Genomic DNA, 17013 nt, shown 5'->3' with positions numbered 1-17013 from the left:
ACGGTTTCATATTCATTTATCTTAACGACCTAATTTTCTGAAAAGCATGGAAAGAGCACTTTGTGCATATTCAAAGCATATTCAAATATCACAACAGTCAATTGAATACCAATTGTGCAAAACTAGCCAAAGAAATTTCTGCAGACAGAAAACGAAATTCAAAAAATAGGACATTTCAAATAATTCATCTTATTTGCAGCAGTTCCATCCAATCATCAAATTCAATCAAAGGTAATTCTAAAATGAATGGAAATTGTTTGATTTGCGTCTCTACTGCTGTCAACTTAACTATATTGACCATTACCCATTTGTTTCAAGTTCTGGTACAGCACTAAATATTAAATCGAAATTTTAGCAAATTCTGAATTGCACTTTAATATCCTTCAGGTACATATTTAGAGACATACCAGAACTTCCATTGGAACGATAGCATCTCACATAAATTTAATACTCTTTGTCTACATCAGGATGGAGTATCAACGCCTCTTTTGAAGGAGGCACATCTTACCTTATTTGGTGGAAAGTTTGGCAAGAAATGATTCTTTGTCACTTGTAAGTTTGTAACAATTCTTTTATTGGCCGGATAAGCATATAGAAGTTCACTTCTTAGATATTTGCATAGACTTAATCAGTATCATTTTAGTTTTAGATCCAAATATTCCAGTAAAAAATTTGGACTCTCTTCTCCCTTGCCATTTCCATCACATCCTTGGGAAAGTATTTGCATACACTTAATCAGTGGGTTTACATAATGTCCCCATTCTTGACATCACACCACTGATATCTCACATGATTCATCAATTTTGTGAACTCTTTGGGAGAGACAAAATTGCAGGAGAATAGACGGTTCAAGTTTAATATTGATCAAGGAGAACATTGATTATCAACTCAATCTGCAATATATGCTTATGTAACCATGAAATATCAGTGATTATATTAGATTTGTGTACCAGATAATGAAGGCCATTGATAACAATATTATCATGCAGAAATAACATGAAGAAGCGATAGCATCTATCCTTATCGTTTGCAAGGAATGATTAATTAGCCGCCAAGTTAAGCAATGCTATCTGTTGATGTGTTATTTATGACATCATGCAACACAGAATAAAATACTAAGTATTCTATCCTCTCTTGAACAAAGACCTCTTGGATGCTAAACAATGTGATCAAATGAGACTTCAAGGTTCCGATAGTTAGGTCTTGATCTTATAGATGGATAGACTCAGTGATTGTGATGTAATTTGTTGGAATCACAAGGGGACTTACGTTGCTTGAACTCCTGCTTGAATGCCACTGGACCGCGAGAATTTACTTGATTTGGGAAAAAAAAAAAGGATTGAGCATTGAGAAAAACTACACTACTCTAAGGTCAATGACGACGATGAATGTTACCTGGATAGACAATTTCCCTAAAATCAAGTCTTGCTTCGCCAAGATGACTACAAGTACACAAGACTAATGCAATCTTCTAAGGAAATATAAGATTTTCACATTGCAAATGCATCACTCAAATACTCAATGTTGGGGCAACTTGAACAAGTATCAACAATCAAACTTAGCATAATAATGAGGTTCAGGCTAACTTTACACTATTCAGCAACCCACAAAAAATATGAGCCAAAAAATTCATCATAATATCTTCATAAGCATCCACCATAATCAATGAACTCTATCTAACTTTGACAAGTAACAAGAAACCATGCAACATGAAGAAACAAAACAAAGATTCACCATAACTTCAACGAAATCAAGTGTTTATTGCCGCAAGCCTTGGCAACAATTTATGGTTTCCTCCTCCTACTCTACTTCTAACTCCTTATTGCTTATGCTATCTAATTACTAACTATTGTCTAGCCACTATTTCACTTTACAAATGAGAGGTTTGAACCTTATATAGAGCTCTTTTTACATTTCAATGGCTCCAATTGATTCTCCAATCAATGGCCAAGATTATACAATGAAACCTTGATTAGGGTTTTCTGCAACAAACACCCTCTGGCCAATGAAATAATTACAATGATGTGGACACACGTCCTTTTTTGAATTCTAACCAATGAGAGTTGAGGTTAGGTACATAAAACAATATTTGATAAATTGCTATGTGTCAGTTGACCCTTCTTTGAAAGAGTCAGGTACAATGTATCTAGACATTTTAACTTGGGGCCTTTGATTGACTAAATGATGACTGGGATGCCACCTCAGCTCGCCTTGTAGACTTGATTAACTTGTCTTGCTCCACTGAATCTTTCACATTGAAGTACTAGCAATAATTATTGGATTTCCGAAACATAGGAAGTAAATGCACAGAATAGAATAAGAGATGCTAGTATGCCATAAGATAAGTGTTATAACTACAAAGAACAAGTATATTTTCCTTCATATAGTCTCCAGTTACAATCATGAAATCCCGAGGGAACAAGATACAATATATAATACCCGAGGGGGTGCGACCAACCGTCGTGTCCAACTGCCCTTCGGGTGAATTAACCGACCCCATAACACACGATTATCGATGATGACACAACATAATGACGACACAATAACATAATTGATTATTCTCGACTACATCATCCCCCCCAAAAAAGAAGTCGTCTCCTGACGACTCAAAACAAAATAGGGATGACATACATGACTATCAAAGACAAAATCAAGGAACAGAAGAAGAAGGGGGGCTAAGAAGGCGTCCCTGAATCAGCAGCAGGTGGCGGGGCTGAGGAAGATGCTGATGCCAACTGTGCTCGCAGGTCGTACACTTGCTGTGTCCGTATCTTCGAGTCTCGCTCTGTAATCTTCCTGTTCTCTATGGCAAGCTTAACCATCCTGGCAGGCTCCAGTACCTTCTTCTCCTTCTCATCCATGGTCTCTCTAGCCTGTACCAAACTCGTACTCAGGGTCATCTTCTTCATTTTGGCAGCCTCCAACTCTGCTGCTAACTAGTCTCTCTCGGCAGTGAACTGAGCCCTCTCCATGGTGAACCGATCCCTCTCGGCATCCAAGTCTTTCTGCACCTCCGCAACTCTGGTGGTCATCTCCTCCCGAGCTCTCTCCGCGGCCACCCAGGCAATCTCATGCCCTGCAGAAATGTGCTCCGTACGGCGAAGAGTGTAATACTCCTCCTTAAAAGCCTGCTCAATCTGCCTCCCGAGAGAGTCGACCCTACTCTCCACTACTGGCTCCCTCACTGCCCATGCATTTAGCATCTCCGTTGTCTCAGTCTCTGGCCATCCCCCTCTCTCAAAATAGGCAGTAAATGCTTGAGGACACCCCTCCCGTACAAACCTGAGCATCCGCTCCAACTCCTGGGCGGTGCTATCCGAGGCCTCTGCCTGTAGGGATGCTATGACCTCCTGCCCTCTGCATACCTCATCCTGCAGATAAGTCTGCACCATCTCCTGGAAGTATGTCTGCCCTCGACCAACCACATCCTGTAGGTAAGCCTCCACGTCTACCCTGCCTGGGTCCCTGCTCTCCGTGTGAACCTCCACTCTGTCTGATGGGACCTCTATCTTTTGTTCAAGTGCCAACTCCCTCCCCTGCACTTTTGTCGAATGTACCATATCTCTAGGGGGACCGTGACTGTCTATGTCAACCACCTCTACGTCCTCCCGAGGGTCCTTGCTCCCAGAAGTCGCCCGTGGGGGAGAAATGGTAGTAGCTGGCCTAGGTGACATAGGTATTATCTCCATCTCCCTTAGCCAACATTCCTCTTTGCCCATAGTACCTGTTTGATCCTTCCCCAATTCCTGTGCCTCTACAGTGGGTACGGACTCCCCCACACCCTCAGATGGTACTGCCTCTCTCACGTCCTCTGCTGCCACTACTGGCGACACCATGTGAACTAGCGGCCTCTGCTGGCCGAAGGCAAGGATAGATGCAACCGTCACCGTCGGCGAACTCAAGTGTGCTGAGGCTGTCAGCATGGGCGTAGCAAACAAGACTGGTGTGGATGCGCGTATGATCTTTGCTAGGCTCTCCTTGCTATCTCCCTCTAAGTCACTCGAGGCCTCCGAGGTCTCATCCCTCCCACAATCAATATCCTTAGACTCTGACGCCTCCTACCTTTGCCGTTTCTGCCCCACCCCGAGTACCAACCCTATGTCCAGATGCCTCCACTGAAAAATAGGTGGCTTGCCGGGTGCCAAGTTCCCTTCCGACCGAATTTCTAGCTTGTCTGCTGGAAGCTGTGAAAGCGTCACCTCCAGAAATACCCTGATGGCGTAGTGCGGCATATAAAATGTGCGATGCTGCAATGTCATGAACTCGAACATTCTGTCCGCCAGTATTGATGCCTAGTCATACTGTACCCCATTCATTAACCCGTTCATCAGGATGATTTGTGGGAGCGCTATGTCCGATGCCCAACTGGACCCTGTCAACCTGCTCTTGACCACGTCCATGATGCAACGCCATGGCCCTTCTGCCACAAAGGATTTCTTCATCCCTCTCCCCTTTGTGGCCTTGGCTATGGAATCAAATTCCGCTAGTGTAAGATTTCTGGAGACCATGCGTATCCAATGTTCTTTCTGGTCTGCGTTCAACTTTTGCACCTTCATATCTACTTTCTTCCCATTCCTCCCAGGTATGCCAAATACCCTGGTGAAGTCGACTGCCGAGAAGGAGACTGTGACTGTGTGCTTCATATACTCGAAAGTGCTTTTCCTAGTGTTGGGGTCGAATGCTGCCATCATTGTCCGCATCGGTGGCTTAAATTTCTTGATCTGAAAAACCGGCATCTGAACCACCCAACGCACTCGTGCCTTAACCAATTTTTTACGTCATGGTTGTCAGGGTTCTACTGCCACCACCTCCTGCACTCTCCTCCATTAACTCCCTCAAATATAACCGTGTTGGCTGTAACCCTGGTTGTTGCTTTCTCCGTCGGTGGCTTCTTTTTGCTGCTACCAGCAACCCTCACCCCTGAAGGTAAAACCCTTGCCGTTTTATCCATGCTCTTCTGCAGATTCGTCTTCCACTTCCTTTTCCTTGTTGAATGCATTTCTCCTGCTTTCTGTCTCCAATGCCTGAGGTAGTTACGCCACCTTTCCCTTTATTCCCGTCTGTAATCTCTTTTTCCCTCGTGATTTTGTCTTTGGCTGGGGGTGGGCACTTTTATTTGTTTCTACTGGGCGTGGCATTTTTATTTGTTTTCAGTGGGCGTAGGCACTTATATTTGTTTTTGCGGAGGTTAATGGTTTTGTCGGGTTCCTTCACGATGGACAACCACCGCACGGGGGTCATCGACGGTGGTTCCACCGTATGGTGGTCATCGGCAGTGGCCCCCCCTGACGGTGGTCCACCGCACGATGCTGCCACCGACGGTGATCCACCACACAGTGGTCCCACTGCACAGTGGTGCCACTGTGGCCACTTATCTACTTGGACTCGTTGACAACCTTTGGAATCTCCCTGTCGTCGAGCATCCCAAATTTGACTGACCCATTCGCCCCAACCTCCCAGACTCTGTAGGGCCCCGACCACTTTAAATTTCCATGGTTTTGTCTCATTTTTCCCATTATATTTCAACACCAACTGACCCAGGGTAAAGCCCATCTTCCGGAGGTGCTTGTCATGCCACTGCTTCCTTCGCTGTTGCGCGACCTTCGTTGCCCATTGTGCCAAAATCCTCCGCTCCTCGAGTTTATTGAGGGCGCACAATCACTCTCGTAGGCTTTCCATATCCTCGAGTTTATTGTCAATAGCGATCCGCAAACTTGGTTCCTGTTGTGCGTTGCACACGCTCCCTGTCGCTAACAGGGTCCCCTTTCCTTTTTTTTGGTCTTTTCGCCTTCGCCCTGTTGAGTTCTGCGTAGGGTGTCTCATGTCCTTTTGAGCGTGCCCCTAACCAGTCCATGAAATGATGATGTCATGAGCGGAAGCCTGTGAATTCGCAAGGCGAGTTTAACCTTCAGGCATTTAAAAATTCCAAGAGATCATTTAAACTTGTGAAATCGCCTAAGATAGGCGAGGAATGGTAGAAACTTGCAAAATTCCCCAAGTAAAAGATAAAGCGTCTAAAGGTCGCATAAGGACCCAAAGTGCCGATTTTCGCCAAAGGATATAGAGGAGATAAAAGATGCAAAGTGTCAAAAGTCGACAAAACCTCTCAAAATCCTGAAATTCGCACTGAGGGGGAAAATTACATGAGTTTCTAAAAATTTGCAAAATGGGTGAAATCCCTGAAATTCACCAGTATTGGATAAAATACAAAAGTAAAACTTGACAAACTCCTCCCTTTCACCAAAAATCGCGATCCAAGGGATAAGTGATAGAAGTAAAAGTTTGAAAAGGTAATTAAAATCCCGAAGTTCGCATTATAAGAGAAATCGCGATAAAGTTAAAAGGTTTGCAAAGTGCCTCCAAAACCCGAAAATCGCGTTATGGAGGAAAAGTGAGAGAAACGAAAGTTTGCAAAGTGCCCCCAAAACCCAAAAAGCGCGTTATGGAAGAAAAGTGAGAGAAATGAAAGTTTGCAAAGTGTCTCCACACCCCAAAATCCGCACTATAAGGGAAGAATGTGAAAGTTAAAAAAGTTTGCAAAGTGCCTGCAAACCTCGAAGTTGAGGTAAAGTGCGATTTTTTTTAGGAACTTTGCAAAACTCCCTAAAATGCCAAAAAGCGCATTATGGAGAAAAATGGCGTGAAAGTTGAAAACTTTGCAAAACTCCCTAAAATGCTGAAATCACGTTATAAGGTAAAGTGCGAAAAGTTCAAGTTTTCAAAACTCTTCCTATCGCCGAAAATCGCGATTGTTGCTAAGTATTAAAGGTTTTAAAGTTTTCAAATCCTCCAGAAATGCCAAAGTTCGGCAACTAAGGTGAAGTTATAAGTTTATGAAAATTGCAAAATGTTCTAAGGCCCCGAATTTCCAATAAGAAGTCGCGATTTTCAAAAGGTTAAAAAAGACATAGCATCCCCGAAGTTCGTGAGCTAGGGGAAGTCGTGAGGTTTTTATAGTTCGCAAAAGACATAGATCTGCCAAAGTTCGCGTAAAGTTTGAAATCACATTCCAAGGGAAAAATCGCACCATAAGTTTTTAATCCTTGCAATGCCATAAACCCCCATTCTCCAAAAATCGCCAAAAGAGGGCATAAGTGTTGCAATTTCAAAGTTTGCAAACAGCTTCAAATGTCGAAGTTCGTATAGGAGAAAGATCGCGATTTCTAAAACGTTGCAAACCCTTTTCAAAATCACTATTAACCCAAAATCGCCCAAGGTAAAAATCGCTAAGTATAAGTTTCTAAACTACTTTTTTCTCTCCAACTTAAGCACGAAAATTTGGAATAGGGAGTTAACCGTTAAAATTTGAAATCGTAGAACTCTCCCATTCCAAATTTGCAAATTGTGAGTTTGTCTTTTCAAACATAGGGCATAAGAGAGACATTTTTCAAAATCCAAAGGAAATCATTCGTGCAAGCCAGATTGTGCTGATTGAAATATTTGCTTTGTCTCTCTTAAAATCGTTTGAAATATTTCCAAAATTGGATAGATGTGTTTGTGTAAAATTGATCAAATGATTAAATCTGTAAACCACATCTTTTCCCATTTATAAGGCGTCAGGCAAAGCAATTGAAATCAGAGTCTGTTCCCAGCAGTCAACCAGAAAATGCATTTTCAGACTTAGGGAAAATCTTAAACTTCGTCCATTTTGAAAATTTGTCTTAAGGGTGTTTGAGTGCAATTTTAGCAATCGAGTCGCCTAGGTCCTTGAGTTGCAGCCGAATAAGTAAATTTGTAATTGGAAAGCTTCATAATGTTCATGTCTAAATCAATCAAGCTTTTTAGCTAAAATATCATGCTTTCTTTAAGATTCGGTTTTCAAATTAATTCTAGTATGCTAGCGTATCCCTTTTATTTATCCCACTTTGTTTCTTTTATGTCGTCTCATAACCCGTGTCCGGCTATGCAAGATAGATGCCTAAATCTGCAGTAGAGTCCTCAAAGACACCTGGCACAGCCGAGACGTCCCGAGCATCCAAGTCAGACATCCCTCGCAAAGTCAAAAAGATGAAATATCAGTATCAGAGAGGACTGAGGGAATCAAAAGTTCAGAGTGTGTGGGGAAATATGGGTGATACTGACCTGGGCCACATTGATATTCAAGATTTCAGAGACTGAGTATTCTCCCCTAATGCCTATGGCAGGCCTAGGCGGATGATGGAAAGTGGGATTGCCTAGGCAGCAGGATATCCCCCATCAGTGCAAAATTATGAGCTGGTAGTAGAGGCTGCCCCGCACTACTAACAAAACAACAGATTGGTGCTCCTCGAGAATATGGTCCTCGCTGACTTCACTCCTTAAGCCATTGGCGACGCATTTGACATCCACTTCCCAAACAACCCCATAGCAACAAATATAGATAAGCGCAGGTGGCGTATGATATGAACCCTGCCAAATGCAGAACGTTGATAAATGAGGAGTGGTACAAGGAGAGACAGCCCCCAAGCATTAGAATTGGGAAAAAGACCCCGAGAAGCGACTTTCACAATGAGCATGGAGATATGGTCACATTGCTCAGTAGGGTTATGGGACTCCCCCAATCTAATTACTTTGAAGAGTGGATGTTCTACTTTACAAAACAAGTCTGCGCTGGGAAATCCAAGTTTGACTGGGCCCAGATCATAAGTGACAACATCCATACCCAGTTGATCGAAATTGAGGCGAAAAAGTACTTTACTATGACATCCTATCTAGTCTACATGTTCGCGAGAAACCAACCACTGCCAGGTTTATTCATGAAGGGTGAAAATGGGAATGGGCCCAATCAGGTGAAGGTGTATGATTGTTATCCACAGTTACACTATCAGGACATAGCTCAGAGGGAAAAGAGCAGCCCTACCTATGAAGTTGGTCAGTATGAGCGTGTCAATGACGCTTTCACAATGTGCCTGGTCAGACTGATGCAAGGAGGACTACACATAAGGCTCTCAGAGCAAGCTACTATTCTAGTACAGAGGTATGGCGCCTGGTTCATCTAGTTCCCAAGGTTCTCCTACATCTGAATAGCTGGCTTTGAAGGGCTCCTTTCCGACTTCGGTGATACCCAACCGAAAAAAATAGTTCTTCTGGAAGTCGCAAGGCAGTCACATTCGGTGAACAATTTAATCAAGGACAAGAGGCAGTCCAGATTTGCCTTCCCTATGATTATAGGTAACCTTGATGTCCATCTGAAGAATCCAACTCATGTAGAAGAATCTCTTGCAGAACTAGCCTCCTATGGCCTACAAGAACATTTCCCGAGGAAATGCTTTGATCACGACAATTTGGCAAAGAGAGCCTACAACAGGCGATACAGAGCAAAGGAGTCAGTTGAAGATTATTGGAAGAACTGCTTTGATGACTATGAAGTCCGACGGCGTGAATATTCAAGGTTGAGTGTGCAGCAAATTCGACTCTATGAATACTGTCAGGTCCCGAGTCAGCTAATGGATTCAGGAAATTGCCTACAAGTCCGGGAATTCGAGGAAGTAAGACATCTTATGCCAGGCATCGATTGGTCACAAGATCCAATCACTGATTTTGAGGCGGTTATGGCATCCCCAGGAAGATACACTAACCAGTGGTTGCACTAGCAAATTGAGTGACTGATTCATGAGGGAATCCAGTTCACCTACCACATAATGGGTAGCCTTGATTCTCAGTCCTCTGAAGATGAGGGAACCTCCAATGCACCTAAGGAAGAGGTTGAAAAGCCCGAGAAAAGGAAGAAGGCTAAATCCAGCAGAGGGACTCAGACATCTAAAAGAACAAGAAGGGAGAAGATCCCTATTAGGAGACCAAAGGTCACTTCATCATCAAAAGACCCCAGTTCATCTGATGATGTAGTTGAACTAAATTATATATCTGCTCCGCCTTCCCAGAGCGATGTTGAAGCATTCGGAGCTCATGATCCCCCTGAACAAGACAGGCTAGATACAGAGGTAAGAGCCATTGAATCTGCCGAACCTGAGAATCAAGTGGAGGAAGGAGAGATTCCATCCACTCAAGGGCTTGAGATGCATGAACCCACCCAGCTGAATCGCCAAGAATTGCAATTGCATAGTACTTCCAAGGATGACTCCACTGTTGAAGGAGAGCAAAGGACAGATGAGACCAGTGAGCCTGAAAGGACTGAAGAACAACCACCACATGAAGATACCAGACAGTTGTTCAGTGAAGTAGTAGAGAACTTAGCTGCGAGCAAAGCGCTTGACACTTCCTCCACTCCTCTTGTAACGGAGCAGTTGCAAATATGTAATGAGCTGGCTGAAAACCTTAAAGAGCAGAGTGCAAATTTAACCATCGCATCAGCCTAGACCATACCTCAAGATTGGTTAGTTGCTCAAGCTCAGCACAAGGCAGCCACCAAGCCGCCCATCGACTTGGAGGACATTTTCTCGCACATAGACGAAGCCAAGTCTAAGGGGAAGAAAAAACCTAAAGCATATTCCGGGATAACCAAGGATGAGAAAAGGAACCGTACCCTCCATATCGCCACCCCGCCTGCCAATAAGCCAGCAGATCGAGTTACACTAGCTGATTATAGTATCACAACTGTCCCAATCGGACGAGCCACCAAGGAACAGGAAAGGGAGGAATTCAAAGACTCCGTGCAAAACATGCTCAGACAACTCGAAGAGAACGGCTAAAAAGGACATGTATTGAGTTCATGCTGAGCAGGTCGAGGGGTACATTGATCAACTACTGAGACCATTGCATAATGCCCCCGAATCCCATATTCCCCCTACAGCATTGGCGCAAAGGACCACCACAGAATTTGAAGGAGTACAAGATACTACCAAGGCTGTCAAGGAATGGATGCGAGGCATTAAAGAAAGGGGAGAGCAAATCTTCAAGGATCTGCGCGAAATGGCCCTCCATAGGGAAGCCACTATTATCAAAATGTGTAAGCTAAAGAAGGAATGCTATAACACTCATGAGGCGATTGTCAAGGCATTGCCCCTCATTAGGGCTCTATTTTGGACCTGCTCTCAAATCCCTACTATTGATAGTATCCTAAATCCTTATAGTGTCAATACCTTCAAAGAATGGTATTGGACCCTCAGCATGAAGGACGACATGAAGGATAATATCAATAAAATGCATGATAAGTGTGATGACACTTTATCAAATGTGAAGGATCTTGGTGAAAGGATCCTCAAATCCATGGTTCCCAGTTGGAAAAATAGTATGGAGGATAGTGAGGTGCAACCACAATGGGAGGACAGACTTAATCCCAGGGCCACTTATTCTGTAGAGGATCTAGATTTTGTCGTTGGGCTTCAAGCAGACATATCATGTTTTGAAAATCACAAGTCATACTGGAGGGAAGAGCTGGAGAAGTTAGATAGCCTCCTATAGGGTATTCATTACAAAATGTTTAATCCTCCTATGCCGCCGATGACCGAGCTATTCGAGTTATGTTTGAGGTTTCAAGACTACGTTTGGGCTGAGCGTGCAGCCAATCGGGATATCTGGGGAGAGTACTTGCACGACGAGGTCGAATTCATCACAAAGGAATCTACAGCTGGAAAAGAAAAAGTGCTTTCTTAAAATGTATTTTTCTTTCAAAAATTGAAAAAATCACTTTTTGGCCAAAGTTCATATTTGACTGTCAAGTCAACTGTAAACTTTAAACTTTATGCATGTGCACTTTTTGAATTATTATGGATAGTTTTTTAATTACCTTTTTAGGTAGTTATTGCTCCCTTTTGGGTGCTTCTTGATATTTACCCTCCATTTATTGGTATGGGTACCTTTTGTAAAGATGAATTTGGGCCACTTGTTTAATTTAGATCTTGGCCATTCATCTATTTTTGGAAGCCTATTTAAAGGGACTGGTTTTCCCTTATTTTGTAAGAAGTTCATGGATTGTTGCTGAAGCTCAGGCGAAATTTACATAGGATTAATGCAAAGTTAAAGCTGTTTTCTTTTCATTGTGAGTGCATGGTCTCCTTCTTCACCATTTAAATTATTTTGTTATGTCTTTCATCTTTCTATAGCATTTTCTATATAAACATTTGATTGAATCCTCGCTGTTCATACCATTAAGGATTAACTGATTGTCATTCCCTTTGCATGGTTAATCTGAACCTTCTCATATGCTTAGTTCGGTTATTAAACACTTAGTGAATGAATGTTAAAGTTCTGAAGTTATGTTTAATAGCATGAAAACTTAATTTTCCTTGAAGATCGCACTAGATTCTTACAAACATTGTGCTTAAATAGCTGATAGTGTTTAATCTGGTTATTTGGAGGTGTCTATCTGTTTTTCTTGAGCATGCTATCTTAGTTAAATAGTTAGATCTTCTATATCTATTTTCCCTATCCCTCTTTTTCTTTTTTTACCAAGAAGCCCCCACAGTCCAGCTGAACTAGTATTGATCCAACTAAAATCAACTGATAACGAGATTGTTAGAATTTTAGGGAACTCATCCAACAATTGTCCATCTCACCGTAAGTCCCCTTTGTGTTTCTAGAAAAACACATCAAACCACTGAGTAATCCCGTAGTCAAGACCTGACAATCAAAACCTTGACGTCGTCCCCTTTGATCAAAGAAACGGCATTAGGGATTTCCTTATCTCAAGAGAGGATAGGATACTCAACGAGTACATTCTATTCCGCATTGTCCGGATGGAGTTTGCAGCGATGCGACTTTTGACACGTCAACAGTACCATGAATTCCACAAGGACTACGGCCTCCTGCCCATACATCAACTGGAAGGGTGTGTGGCCCGTGGTGGTCTTGTAGGTCGTGCGGTAGGGCCACAGGAAAGACGGTAACCTTTCCTCCCAATCCTCCCCTTCAACTCCACAAGACTTCTAGATAATCGTGACCAAGATTTTGTTTGTGGCCTCGGCTTGTCCGTTCGCCCGAGGGTAGTAGGGACTCGACAGAGAATGAAATTTTTTGAATTCAGTCGTTAATAACTTTACCACATGGTTGACGAAATGTCCTCTGTCACTCATCAATTGAATAGGGATGTCGTATCTGGTAATAATCTGCTCATAGATGAATCTAGCCATACTTACTGCAGAGTTGTCCGGGAGAGCCCTAGCCTCCACCCATTTCGTTAAGTATTTTGTAGCGACCACAATGTAACGACATCAGCGTGCATGGCTGGCTTGGAGAGGCCCTATGAAGTCAAGTCCCCACCGTTCGAATAGTTCTTGTGCGTGTGAAGGGTTTAAGGGCATAAAGTCCCACTTCAAGGGTTTGTCTGCCCGTTGGCAAGTGTCACACTCCACGACCCACTCTCAAGCATCGTTGTATACCATGGGCCACCATAGCCCTACTAGCAACACCTTTCGTGTTGTCGTGTCCGGGCCCATATGTCCGCCTGCGGGGCCCTCATGTGCCTCTCTCAAGACACTGGGAACTTCCTCCTCCATAACGCAGCGCCTTAGTACTTGGTCCACTCCCATTTTATATAGTAGGCCATTAATTAACTGGAAAGTCCTGCTCCTTAACACTAGTTTCCTTCATTCCCCTGGAGGCATGTCCTTCGGAAATCGAGATGACGACAGGTGCTCCCCAATAGTTTTGTACCACGAGGGAAGTACGGCTATCCGAAACAAGTGTGCATCTGGGAAGTCATCATTGACTCCCTCTGGAGGTTCCCCTGACTTGATCCGGGACAACTTATCTGCTATGATATGGCTCCATCCCGATCTCACCACGATTGTGAATGTGAACTCCTGAAGCAACAAGAGCGAACAACTTACCCTTCCCTAGATGATGGGCTTGTTCACCAAATACATAAGTGCTTGATGGTCTACATAAAGGTGAATGGTGTGGCCAACGGGTAGTGCCTGAACTTCTGCACGGAGTAGACCATGCCGAGGGCTTCGCACTTTGTGGTAGTATAGTTCTTCTCGGCCTTAGAGAGCAATCTAATTGCAAAGTATATCGGGTGATCCAACCCGTGCCCCCCTACCCGAGCTAGTGTAGCTCCAATGGCATAATCCGATGCATCCACGTGGACGTGGAATTCCTTGTCCTAGTTTGGGTAGGTGAGTATGGGAGCTCTCAGCAATCTTGTCTTCAACTCTTCGAATGCGTCGCTCTGTAGCTTCGTCCAGACATATGGCTCTCCCTTCCGTGTAAGTCTGTCCAAGGGGTGGGACACTTCGACGAAGTTCTTGATGAACCTCTTGTAGTACCACACATGGCCAAGGAAAGACTTCACTCCAGTGACGTCGTCGGGGCTTCCATCTCTACTATGACTCTGATTTTGTCAAGGTCTGTTTTTAGTCCCTCCTTGCACACAATATGCCTGAGTAACCTTCCCTGGGGCACCATGAACCTGCATTTTTTTGGATTGAGGGCTAGCCGTGCCCTTTGACATCTCCCCATGCACTCCCTGAGGGCTTTGAGATGCGTGTCCTGGCTGCTATAAATGGACCAATTGTCCAGGAAGGCCTTGAAGCTCCTTATAGACATCTTGTCGAAGATGTGCAAAATGATACGCTGGAAGGTTGTCAGTGTATTACACAAGCCAAAGGGCATCCGATTGTATGCATATACACTGTCTTCCACTACGAAGGTTGTCTTTAGCTTGTCTTCCTCCGCAATGGAGATCTGGTTGTACCCAGAGAACCCATCCATGAAGGAATACATCTCGTGTCCAGCCACTTCTAGGATACTGTCGGTGAAGGGGATAGGAAAGGGGTCCTTGATGGTGACCACTTTCAGACACCGGAAGTCTACACAAATCCGGATCATGTTGCTGTCCTTTTTGAGTGAGATCACAATGGGGGACACCCATTCACTTGTCTGTACTTTGAAAATTATCCCCGCTTCCAGCATCCGTTCAATTTCTTCATTCACCCGTGCGGCATAGTTTTTATTCATACGGTAGGGTTGTTTCCTTACGGGTTGGGCTCCGGGTACCAATGTAATGCGGTGTACGCATAGCTCCGGGGGTACACCCTTCAGGTCCTTGTAGGTCCACGCGAACACATCCTTATATTCTAGGAAAATTTTAAATGCTGCAGCCTTCAGCACTAGGTTCCAGTCATCTCCCACAAGAATCTTCTTGGGATCGCTCGCCTCTCCTAAATTTGTTTCTTTCAACTTGCCTTCCTCGTATCTAATGAGTCTGTCTTTGGGAAACTGGTGTGCCGGAGTGTCATTCATACGGGCCTCCCCCTCCCTATATTCTCCGTACTCTAGGGGGAATACCTCTGGTTGTTCTTCGATGCTCAACACATTACACGAGGGTGTGAACAATTCATAATCCTCCATCTGCCAATGGAAGAGGCCATTCATAGAATCCCTGTCATCCCCCGACCATGCTTCTAATTCTAGAACCCCTTCACTGTTGGGCTCCATTCATCGTCGGCCTTCATCTTCCTCCCACCGGTCTCCGTCCGACTCTGACTCAGAGGAGGATGCCAACTCCTGGCTCACCATCTGCGTTCGGAGGTCTATCACGTACTTTCTCCCCATGCTCTCTAACGAGAGTGTATTTCTCTTCCAGTCATGCTTTGCCTTGGCGGCAATTAGCCATCCCCGTCCGAGGATGGCGTCGTACCCTTTCTGTTTTTACGGGATCACTACAAAATCCAGCATGAATGGTTGTGTGTCGATCATCACCTTTTGTGCCATCAGTGTCCCGAGGGGTTTAATCTCATGCTGGTCTGCTCCCAATAGATTAAATGTGGGGGGCCACAGCGTGGGCTTCCCCAGTTTCTTCCATGTCTCCTCCGAGAGCACATTTACTCCTGACCCTCCGTCCACGATGGTGTCTGTCGGAGTGGTCACGAGGATTCCCATTTCTACCACGGCTGCATGGCGTCCACTGTTAACTACTAACAACATTGGGTCGCTCGTAGAGCTTTCAGCGTTCTTCGCTTGGTGACTTTGTGCGGGCACAACATTTAGGATAGTCGTTTTTAAGTGCGGCATGGTTTTGAGGAGGTCTTGGACTCTCACGAGTACCTCCATTTGCAGGATTTGCCTCATGATGTTGTCTTCCCCCTTAGTCCAGGACGTGCTTGTAGCCTCCTTGCTATTTCGCTCTTGTGCGGTCATCTCCTTCGTAATCTCCGCCCTTGCTTCTCGTACTCGTTCCATTTCTATGCGGGGGTCTGGGTAGGAGGCCATCTTTGCCTACGCCCTTGTAACTGCCAATACCTCTGCGTGAGTGGGTTCAATGTTCAAAAGATTAACTCTGGGTTTCTGGCAGTTTGTATCCTCATGGTCCCCCAATCCGCACCATCGGCTAAGATGTTGCTGGTTAGCCTCCTTCGTGCAATCTCGAGCGAAGTGCCCCCACTGACTACAGGCCCTACACTAGATCATAGGTCGGCCCTTGGCATCATACTGGATACGGCTCTGGTTATTGTTAGAATTATTATTATTCCTTTTGTCGTGTCTATTGTCTCGAGACCCTCCAGAGGATGTCGTTGTGTTGTTCTGCTCGGCCGTACCCGCTAGTGGGGATGTTGTGGCCTGCTCAGTGAATAGCACTTGTGCATTCCGTGTCTTCATGTTGTAGAGGCATTCCTTGGTGGGATGCCCCATCAACTGGCATATCTCACAATAGGCCTTCTTTGGGCAGGAGCCATTCGTGTGGTTGTTCGTCTTACATTTCGTGCACCAAAGCTCCCCTTCGTCGGTCTTGCTCGGACCTCCCTTCATAACCTTCAACTCTTTCATCATCCTCAACATATCCTTCTGCAGGGCTTGCACCTTTTTGCCGGACTCGCCATCGCTGTTGCTTCCCTCAGAAGAGTCATCGTCCTCGAACGAGCTATCCTTCTTTTTCTTCTTGGATGTCTTGGTCTCTCTCTCGAGATCCATTGCTCTATTGTATGCATCTTCGTACGAGGTTGGTGAAACAATTTTCATCTTCTTCCGGAGGGAGTGTTTTAGTCCCTCCACGAACCATCTCTTTTTCAACCCATCCGCTAGTTGACTCTCCATTTTCCCCAGAAGTTCCTTGAGCCGCCGGCTATAGGCTCGGACCGTCTCGTTCTTGTTCTGCTTTGTGCCATAGATTTCGGCTACTATTTCATTGTCATCTTT

At 44.5% G+C, this 17013-nt stretch overlaps 1 protein-coding gene across 4 annotated transcripts in view; it reads right to left on the bottom strand.

The window, feature by feature from the left end:
- LOC131061350 (probable sodium/metabolite cotransporter BASS4, chloroplastic) overlaps positions 1 to 17013 on the bottom strand; it is a 133526-nt gene that overhangs the window by 80854 nt on the left and 35659 nt on the right. The gene's annotated exons all lie outside the window — the stretch shown is intronic.

Source organism: Cryptomeria japonica, chromosome 11 (assembly GCF_030272615.1).
Source record: "Cryptomeria japonica chromosome 11, Sugi_1.0, whole genome shotgun sequence".
NCBI lineage: Eukaryota > Viridiplantae > Streptophyta > Pinopsida > Cupressales > Cupressaceae > Cryptomeria > Cryptomeria japonica.
Note: the sequence above shows the minus strand (reverse complement) of the source record. Positions and strands in the feature narration are given on the sequence as shown.